At 46.2% G+C, this 9,902-nt stretch overlaps 1 long non-coding RNA gene across 1 annotated transcript; it reads right to left on the bottom strand.

Moving 5' to 3' along the window:
* LOC146394585 (uncharacterized) lies at window positions 1-7,225 on the bottom strand. The gene is made up of 2 exons (XR_014835506.1): window positions 7,043-7,225; window positions 1-2,999 (listed from the first exon to the last, which is right to left on the bottom strand). It is a non-coding gene; the product is annotated as an uncharacterized LOC146394585 (long non-coding RNA).
* Between the last annotated feature and the right edge of the window lie 2,677 nt (window positions 7,226-9,902).

Raw genomic sequence — 9,902 nt, 5'->3', positions numbered from 1 at the left:
TTTTAGAATGAAATGCTTTGTATTGTCTGGGGCTAAAACCCAGACAATAATTTGAAAGTCCCCCAGCTTGATAAAGGCAAGTCAAAGCATGTATTGATTGGAGGATAAACTCTGGTCTGGTATAGAAACACAACACAACAAAACAGAAAACAGAAATGTCACTTAATTGGCACTTAACAAACCCGGAGGCTCAGCTGAGCAGAATTACTCAGCTGCCTTGTGTTGAGAAAGCCAGCATCTGACACGGCTCTCTGAGCCTCTGTGAACTGACATTTTTACATATGCTCAGGGTTCCACATTTAGCAAATTACAATGATGCAATATTTGAGACATAGTTATGTTGAAAAATTGTTTGTTGTTTATCTGAAATTCACATGTACGAGAGAACCCTCTTTTTTTTCTGGAAACCCTACTGTAGCCATAAAGAAAACCCAAATGAGAACAAAAAGAGGCTCTTTATTCAGAGGTTGCTATAGCAAGGGATCAGCCTGTGTCATCATTTGTGTTTGGCAGAGACTCAAAGGCAGGCAGGGGAGTGGGAAAGTTTTAAAGTGATAAGAGGAAAGACTTCAGGTATGCCTGTGGAAATAAATGGAGACCAACCGAATGAGAAAAGCAAAGGCTATTTATTCTTGGCTTGCTACAGCAAGGGAGTCCGTCTTGCTTGCATTTTGGCGAAGCCTCAAAGGCCAGCAGAGAAGTGGGAAAGTTTTATCGTGGAAAAGGGAGAAGGCTTCAGGTGTGCCCTGATTGGAGGCTGGTGGTGTGGGGGAGCTGGACGCAGGCTAATTAAGAGCGGACATCCCATGTGATTGGTTAGCGCTGCCTATCTGGCTTTCTCCCATTGGTCCTAAATCGGAAGGCGGGACAAAAATGAGTTCCCGTCGTGGCGCAGTGGTTAACGAATCCGACTAGGAACCATGAGGTTGCGGGTTCGGTTCCTGCCCTTGCTCAGTGGGTTAACGATCCGGCGTTGCCGTGAGCTGTGGTGTAGGTTGCAGACACGGCTTGGATCCCGCGTTGCTGTGGCTCTGGCGTAGGCCGGTGGCTACAGCTCCGATTCGACCCCTAGCCTGGGAACCTCCATATGCTGCGGGAGCGGCCCAAGAAATAGCAAAAAGCCAAAAAAAAAAAAAAAAAAAAATGAGGGAAGCTGGAGTTCCTGTCGTGGTGCAGTGGATAACGAATCCGACTAGGAACCACGCGAGGTTACGGGTTCGATCCCTAGCCTTGCTCAGTGGGTTGAGGATCTGGCATTGCCATGAGCCTTGGTGTAGGTCGCAGACGCGGCTCGGATCTGTCGTGGCTGTGGTGTAGGCTGGCAGCAACAGCTCCAGCTAGACCCCTAGCCTGGGAACCTCCATGTGCTGAGGGAGCGGCCCTAGAAATGGCAAAAAGACAAAAAAAAAAAAAAAAAAAAGAAGTAGGGAAGCTGTCAGTTATTAATCAAGTCCTTGCTTTGGGGGCCGATTGTTACAGAAGTTATTGTTGAGCTTCCTGGATTGTCACTAGAGGTAACAATCTGGCTTCCTGCAAGTCAGACTTCTAGCAGGCTGGCTTCCTGGACTGGTTATTGTAGACAAGGGGCTGGCTTCCTGGCCAGGTTGCTGTAGGTTGTGGGTCAAAGTTCTACTTTTTTATGTGGTCTGACCATTGTCCTTTTGTATATTCAGTCTCTCAGGCCTGATTGGAGGCTGTTGACAGGGGAAGATGAAGGTGAACTAATTAGAAGCAGGGCATCTTCTGTGATTGGTTTGGGGGAGCAGATTTGGCTTTCCTTGGTGGGTCCTGAGTTAAAAACTGAAGCCAGGAGTTCCCGTCGTGGCTCAGTGGTTAACGAATCCGACTAGGAACCATGAGGTTGTGGGTTCAATCCCTGGCCTTGCTCAGTGGGTTCAGGATCCGGCATTGCCCTGAGCTGTGGTGTAGGATGGCAGCTACAGCTTTGATTCGACCCCTAGCCTGGGAACCTCCATATGCCGTGAGTGCAGCCCTAGAAAAAGACAAAAAATTTTTAAAAAATTTTTAATAAAATGTACACATATAAAAAAAAAACCCCAAAAAACTATAGTGGGAAAGTACTTCATACCCACTTTGATGGCTGTAATTAAAAAGACAGAGAATAACAAGTGTTGATGAAGAGGTAGAGAAATGGGAACACTCATACATTGCTGGTGGGAATGCAGAATGGTGAGGATGCATAGAAAACAGTTTAGCAGTTGCTCAAAAAGTTAAACATAGAATTACCCTATGATCCATACCATATGTATATTCCTAGGTATACACCCAAGAGAAATGAAAATATAGATCACACACAAAAAAATTGTACTCCAGTGTTCAAAGCAGCGTTATTCACAATAGCCAAAAGGGGGAAATAACCTAAATGTCCATCAGCTAATGAAGAGCTAAACAGAAGGTAGTATATCAATACAATGGAATATTATTCAGCCATAACAAAGAATGAAGTACTAATCCATGGCACAATATGGTTGAAACTTGAAAACATTCTGCAGAGTGAAAGAAGCCAGGCACAAAGGACTACATATTTCACAATTCCATTTATAGGAGATGGCCAAAATAAGCACATCCGTAGAGACAAAAAAATAGATGAGTGATTGCCAGGGTCTGGAAGGAGAGGAGAAGGGGAAATGACTGCTAATGGGTACTGAGTTTCTTTGGAGGAGGATTGAAAATGTTCTAGAATTAGGTGGTAGTAATGGTAGCACAACATGGGGAATATGCTAAAACGCAACCAAAACCCACACCCACCAAATTGTTTTTAAAAATCCTATAATTCTCTTTAGGGGCACATTTTCTAATCACATCCTGTGATAAGTGAGGCATCAGCCTTCCTGAATGTATATTCCTGGACACCTGTGCAAATGGACCTTCTTCTGATTCCTTGACATTGTCCCGAGTTCTTCTGCAGACAGAGCTCCAATGTCATCTCTCTCGGTATCTTAGTCCATTAGTCATGAGTGCCAAATGCTAAAGACGGCCTAAATAAGAGTTGAAAATAAGTATCAGGGACCACTTTGGATAGTAACCTCTTTCAGATGATAGTGTAAGGACTACAAACTACCCTAAATTTAGGAAGTATGTTTTCTTCTTTCCTCCTCTTCTGCTTTCCTCAATGGACTGAGAAAATGTCATTGTCATAGCCTCTGATGAGTTCTAATCACACAAAGTAAACTCAGAAGGCTCAGACTTGCAGTCCTAATGCTCTTTAGCTCTCTCTGCGTCAGCAGCTACAAATACCTAGCTTGGGTTTGATTTCTCTCAAGCAAGACCTCCCCAAAGTATCTGATCTCCCAATCTCCAATAAATGAGTTGACTTTAAGATGGTAAGAACCTCATGTTTTACCGTTCTCACTGCTGCGAACAGTTTATCAAAAGTCTACTGGTAATATATGTTCTAAACCAGCCCTCCTCAGCCCTAGATACATATTCAAATAGCCTGGAAAATAATTTTTTTAAACTTTATTATTATTATTGCTTTTTTTTTTTTTTAGAGGCTGCATCTGCAGCATATGGAGGTTCCCAGGCCAGGGGTTGAATTGGAGCTACAGCCACCTAACGCCACAGCCACAGCCACATGGGATCCGAGCCGCCTCTGCAACCTACACCACAGCTCACGGCAATGCTGGATCCTTAGCCCGCTAAGCAAGGCCAAAAATCAAACCTGCATCCTCATGGATGCTTGTCAGATTTGTTAACCACTGAGCCACAGCGGGAACTCCTGGGAAATAATTTTTTGAATATAGATGCCTGAACTCCACACCCAACTGATATAGGGTGAAGCCTGAAAATTGATATTTTTTAAAAGTTCCCCCAGGCAACTCCAGTGGGAAGGCAGAGTTGATGAAAACAGCACTAAAAAAAGATTTGATTATTTTTTAATTTAGTTTACTAATTACATATTTATCGAGTAATAGAGACATAAAATTCCTTTTCTTTTTCTTTATAGGGCTTCATATGGAAGTTCCAGGGTAGGGGTTGATTCGGACCTACAGTTGCCAGCCTATGCCACAGCAGTGCCAGATCCGAGGCACATCTGCAACCTATACAGCTCACGGCAATGCCAGAGCCTTAACCCACTGAGCAAGGCCGGGGATCAAACCCACATCCTCATGGATCCTAGTCGCATTCATTTCCTCTGTGCCACAACGAGAACTCCCCCAAGTAACCCAAAACAAAACAAACTCTCCTAGAACTTATGAGTTTGCATGATTTCAAAATACAAGATCGACAACTAAAAATCAATTGCATTTCCATATGTTAACAACGACCTTGTGGGAACTAAAATTTAAGACACAATACTATTTACAATTGTGCTAAAGAAAATTAAATAGTTATAAACCTAGCTATCAACCTAAAAGCATGTATGCTAAAAATTACAAAATGCTGATGAAAGACATCAAAGACCTAGATAAGTGGAAAAACGTATGATGTTCATAGATTGAAAGACTCAGGATAGGCGTTCCCGTCGTGGTGCAGTGGTTAACGAATCGACTAGGAACCATGAGGTTGCGGGTTCGGTCCCTGCCCTTGCTCAGTGGGTTAACGATCCGGCGTTGCTGTGGCTGTGGTGTAGGCCGGCGGCTACAGCTCCGATTTGACCCGTGGCCTGGGAACCTCCATATGCCACAGGAGCAGCCCAAGAAAAGGCAAAAAGTAAAAACACAAACAAACAAACAAAAACAGGAGGTTTATCCAGTCTGCCTTTGTCCTGGAGGAAGTAGCTTCAGAAAATGATTAAAGCAAACATCTTGATTAAAACAAACAGGAATCATTAAGAAATCTTTTTTTTTTTTGTCTTTTTTTTTTTTTGTTGTTGTTGTTATTGTTGTTGTTGTTGCTATTTCTTGGGCCGCTCCCGCGGCATATGGAGGTTCCCAGGCTAGGGGCTGAATCGGAGCTGTAGCCCCCGGCCTACGCCAGAGCCACAGCAACACAGGATCCGAGCCGCGTCTGCAACCTACACCACAGCTCACGGCAACGCCGGAGCAAGGGCAGGGACCGAACCCGCAACCTCATGGTTCCTAGTCGGATTCGTTAACCACTGCGCCACGACGGGAACTCCAGAAATCTTTTTTTTTTTTTTACTTGCACATTTTGTAATGATTTTTATGTTTTCCGCTAGAGCTGGTTTACAGTGTTCTGTCAATTTTCTACTGCACAGCAAGGCGAGCCAGTCACACATACATGTATACATTCTTTTTTCTCCCATCATCACGCTCCATCACATTCAGAAATCTTGACAGAAAGAAAAGAAAATTGAATACTGAAGACTGTATTGAATTGAATACTGGATCCTACTGTGTGATGACCAATACCGACACAGCTGGAGAAAGCTATCTGGGAGTTCCCTTTGTGGCTCAGCGGAAACATACCCAACTAGTATCTGTGAGGATGCTGGTTCCATCCCTGGCCTCACTCAGTGGGTTAAGTAGCCAGTGTTGCCATGAGCTGTGGTGTAGGTTGCAGACAAGGCTCAGATCCTGAGTTGCTGTAGGCCAGCAGTGCAGCTCCAATTAGACCCAGAGCCTGGGAACTTTCCTATGCTGCACATGAGGCCCTAAAAAGCAAAAAGAAAAAAAAGAAAAAAAGGAAAGAAAATGCATATGCCAAAAAAAAAAAGGAAAAAAGCTATCTGGGAGAATACTTTTCTCTGTGGGTTATCAATTTAACCAAGAATTGGGTTCATTTGTGTATGCTTGTATTCCTTTTTTGTTTGTTTTTTTTGGGGGGGGCACTCCTGTGGCATATGGAAGTTCCCAGGCTAAGGGTGGAATTGGAGCTGCAGCTGAGGCCTACACCATATCTCACAGAAACAATGGATCCTTAACCCACTGAGCAAGGCCAGGGATTGAACCTTCATCCTCAGGGATACTAATGGGGTTCATAACCCGCTGAGCCACACTGAGAACTCCATGCAGAACTCCATGCTTGTATTCAGTTTTAGGGTTTGCTTTTCCTCCCATACTTTCACATTTACTTGTACTTTTTGTCTTTTTTTTTTTTTTTTTTTTTTTGTCTTTTTAGGGCTGCATCCGTGGCATATGGAGGTTCCCAGGCTAGGGGTCTAATTGGAGCTGTACCTACCGGCCTATGCCAGAGGCACAGCAACGCTGGATCCAAGCTGCATCTGCGATCTACACCACATCTGACTGCAACGCTGGATCCTTAACCCACTGAGTGAAGCCACGGATCGAACTTGCATCCTCATGGATACTAGTCAGATTCGTTTTCACTGAGCCATGACAGGAACTCCGACAGTTACTTGTACTTTTTGACTATGTAGCTTTCCCTACTTTCCTATGCACCTTAAGAGGAAATGTTGGAAATATATGCTGCAAACAGTATTTGTTGTTGCCTTTAGATAAAGATTTCTGCTGTTTTAAAACTAGATTACAGTACGGTTTCAAGATAAACCTGGTTCCAGGCTTAATGTATTTCTGGAATTAACAGCACAAAGAAAACCCACATGGGAAATATTTCATCACAAAAGCACCAACAAACTAGATTTGTCCGAGGAGCCCTGCTCTGTAGTCCTGGGATCATGGGCCCTCCACCAGGACAGGATTTATGCCTAATAAAGTAACGTTTGTGAAATTTCCCTAAATCACAAATCTGATAGTGCAATTTTAGCGATGAAGAGAATGAATGAGGAGTTCCCGATGTGGCACAGTAGAAACGAATCCGACTAGGAACCATGACGTTGCCGGTTTGATCCCTGGCCTTGCTCAGTGAGTTAAGGCTCGGGCATTGCCTTGAGCTGTGGTGTAGGTCGCAGACACGGTTCCCATCTGGCGTTGCTGTGGCTGTGGCACAGGCTGGTGGCAACAGCTCGGATTAGACTCCTAGCCTGGGAACCTCCATATGCCGCAGGTGTGGCCCTAAAAAGACAAAAGACAAAAAAAAAAAAAAAAAGAGAGAGAGAGAGAATGAATGAATGAATTACTGCGAGGAGGCAGAGGGCCTGCTGGGCTTGTGACTGAATTTAGGAGTGAATGGGGACTACGAGATTGCAGTTACTCACACGAGGTCAGCCCCCATCACCGCAGCAATAAGAGATATAGTTGTAAATTCTGCTACGGGAGAATCTTCAGCATCTTTGACAAGTGAGCAGACTGCAACACGGCGACGAGCTTCGACGAGACTCGAACCTGTCCTCCATCCCGAAAGTCCCGCCTCCACGGCGCGGAACTCGGACCAAAAAGCCATTGCGCCTGCGCTAAAACAGCGGCCAATTGGAGCTCAGCGCGCGACTGGGGGCGGGGCTAATGCTCCGGTGCGCACAGAAAAAGCTCCGGATTGGTAAGAACTCGCCTTGACCAATCAGATCCCAAATCGAGCCTTGCGACCCGCTCACCTCTCCGTAGATCCAATCGCTTGCTCCTGTACGCTCGAGCCACTGATTCAAAGGTAAAGAACTTGAAGGGCGGAGACCGATGAGAAACTGCGAGTGTAGCCTTGGCAAGGTGGGGGCTTCAGTCCTTAGTGGGTGCCTGCCTGGGACTCAGATAAGAATCGGGAGGATGGGTGGGGGTTGCGGACGTTCAAGGTACTGCCACTCGTGCCTCCATCAGGAGCTTGGGTGGAAACCCCCTACCTGGGGGTGGTAGCGCCCCTTAGTGTCACATCCAACCCACGCAGTGGTTTGTTCCAAAATAGGCGACACCTACCCAGTGGTACCTCCCAGAACTGTTACCGTTTGTGCCTCCTGCAGTGGTATAACCTGGGAGGATGGTTCTATCACCGACTCCTCATCCCTGCCTCCCGGAGGCCCCCTAGTGGTGTGATCAAGGAGGCTTCGATGCAAATACGCTGTGAACCGTTCCTTCTCAGCCTCCTCCCACTACCTGGACCCTTCCATCCCTGTCTCCCCCCACTCCACACCCACGTCCTCAAATGGACTGTCCCAGGCCCCGACCCTGAAGGTCTTGCGGAGAGCAAAGGCCGAGGAGTACCCGCAGCTGCCTTAAAGCTCCCACCCCAGGCGTAGGTACTTAGTGAGGCAGCATCTATCAAAATACAAACTGGAAATAGCCTCCACTGGAATGTCAGCTCCACCAAAGCAGGGACATGTGGCTTTCTAGTTCCTCGAGTCTCCCCAACGCCTCCAGCAGTGTCCGGCACAGAGTAGGCACTCAGATCGTTGAATGACTGGCCCAGCAGTTACACTTCTAAGATTGTGTGTAAAGAAACGCTCCCACATGTGCATGTAGCTGTGTGCACAAGGATGATGCGAGCAAATTTTCGGGGAGGGCAGCGGGGCAGGGAGGGGAGGCTCTAAATGACATTTATAGCCAATAACTTGCAGAGTATAATTCATAACATGTATACCACACATCACCTGCTGGATATGATACAAAATCAGTGGGACCTGTGTATCCGCAGGGGCAAGGGGGAGTGCCTTCTACAAGACACGCTGTTAACAGGGAACAGCAGATGGAACCTGTGAAGGCCGATAAAAGTGTCCAACCCCAAAAGGCTAGTGCCTGATCCCCGCGGGAGGAGCGGGAACTGGGCTTTGTTCAGCGGGAGGAGCGGGAACTGGGCTTTGTTCACCGCAGATCTGGCTCCACGTCCCTCACAGGGCTACCTCAGAGGAGGGGTTTGGGGTTGGGTGGGGGCTGGCTCAGGAGCCTGGGAGGGGGTGAGCCATTCCTTTCAGCATCATTCATTCACAAATGCAGTGGGGCTGACAGTTACCTTAAGGACTTGATTGAAGCTACCAAGAGAAGCTCACTTAGACTGACCCTGGGAGGACAAGAACCCCCAGATTCTGTCTCCAAGGAGTCAGGCCTCCTGGAGTGACCTTCACAGGGCCCAGAATGAGGCCCTGATACCCAGTTGGGCCCCTTGGGAGCCACAGGGGTATCTTAGAGCCACAGTAACAAGAGTGCCATCCAGAATGGAGGTGACAGGTCCCTTGCCAAGGGATGGAGACTTAGCCCTAGGACTAAGGCTAGGACATTCTTTTTTAAAAAATAATTTATAGTTGATTTACCATGTTGTGCCACTTTCTACTGTACAGCAAAGTGACCCACTCATAGATATGTATGTATATTTCTTTTCTTAAATTACCTTCCATCATGGTCTATCCCAAGAGACTGGATATATTTCCCTGTGTTATACAGTTGGAACTGATTGCTTATCCATTCTAAGTGTAATAGTTTGCATCTACTAACCCCAAACTCCCAGTCCATTCCACCCCTCCCCCTTGACAACCACAAGTCTGTTCTCCATGTCTGTAATTCTGTTTCACTTTATTTTATTTTATTTTATTTTATGTTATTGTCTTTTTAGGGCCACACCTGCAGCATATGGAGCTTCCCAGGCTAGGGGGCGAATTGGAACTACAAGCTGCCGGCCTACACCACACCCACAGCCACAGCCACGCCAGATCCGAGCCGCCTCTGTGACCTATACCACAGCTCATGGCAACGCTGGATCCTTAACCCACTGAGCGAGGCCAGGGATTGAACCTGCGTCCTCATGGATGCTAGTCAGATGCGTTTCTGCTGCGCCACGACGGGAACTCCTGTTTCTGTTTTATAAGTAGGTTCATTTGGGCCATATTTTAGATTCCACATATAGGGGGTATCGTATGGTATTCGTCTTTCTCTTTCTCAGATTCTTTTTTTTTTTTTTTTCCCCACTGTACAGCAAGGGGGTCAGGTTATCCTTACAAGTATACATTACAATTATATTTTTCCCCCACCCTTTCTTCTGTTGCAACATGAGTATCTAGACAAAGTTCTCAATGCTATTCAGCAGGATCTCCTTGTAAATCTATTCTAAGTTGTGTCTGATAAGCCCAAGCTCCCGATCCCTCCCATTCCCTCCCCCTCCCATCAGGCAACCACAAGTCTCTTCTCCAAGTCCATGATTTT

This window comes from Sus scrofa, chromosome X, assembly GCF_054392235.1.
Source record: "Sus scrofa isolate SSC_HxYL_T2T_F1_AM1 chromosome X, Sscrofa_HxYL_maternal_Yorkshire_Landrace_v2.0, whole genome shotgun sequence".
Lineage (NCBI taxonomy): Eukaryota > Metazoa > Chordata > Mammalia > Artiodactyla > Suidae > Sus > Sus scrofa.
The sequence above is the reverse complement of the archived record's forward strand: the minus strand, read 5'-3'. Positions and strand labels throughout refer to the sequence as shown.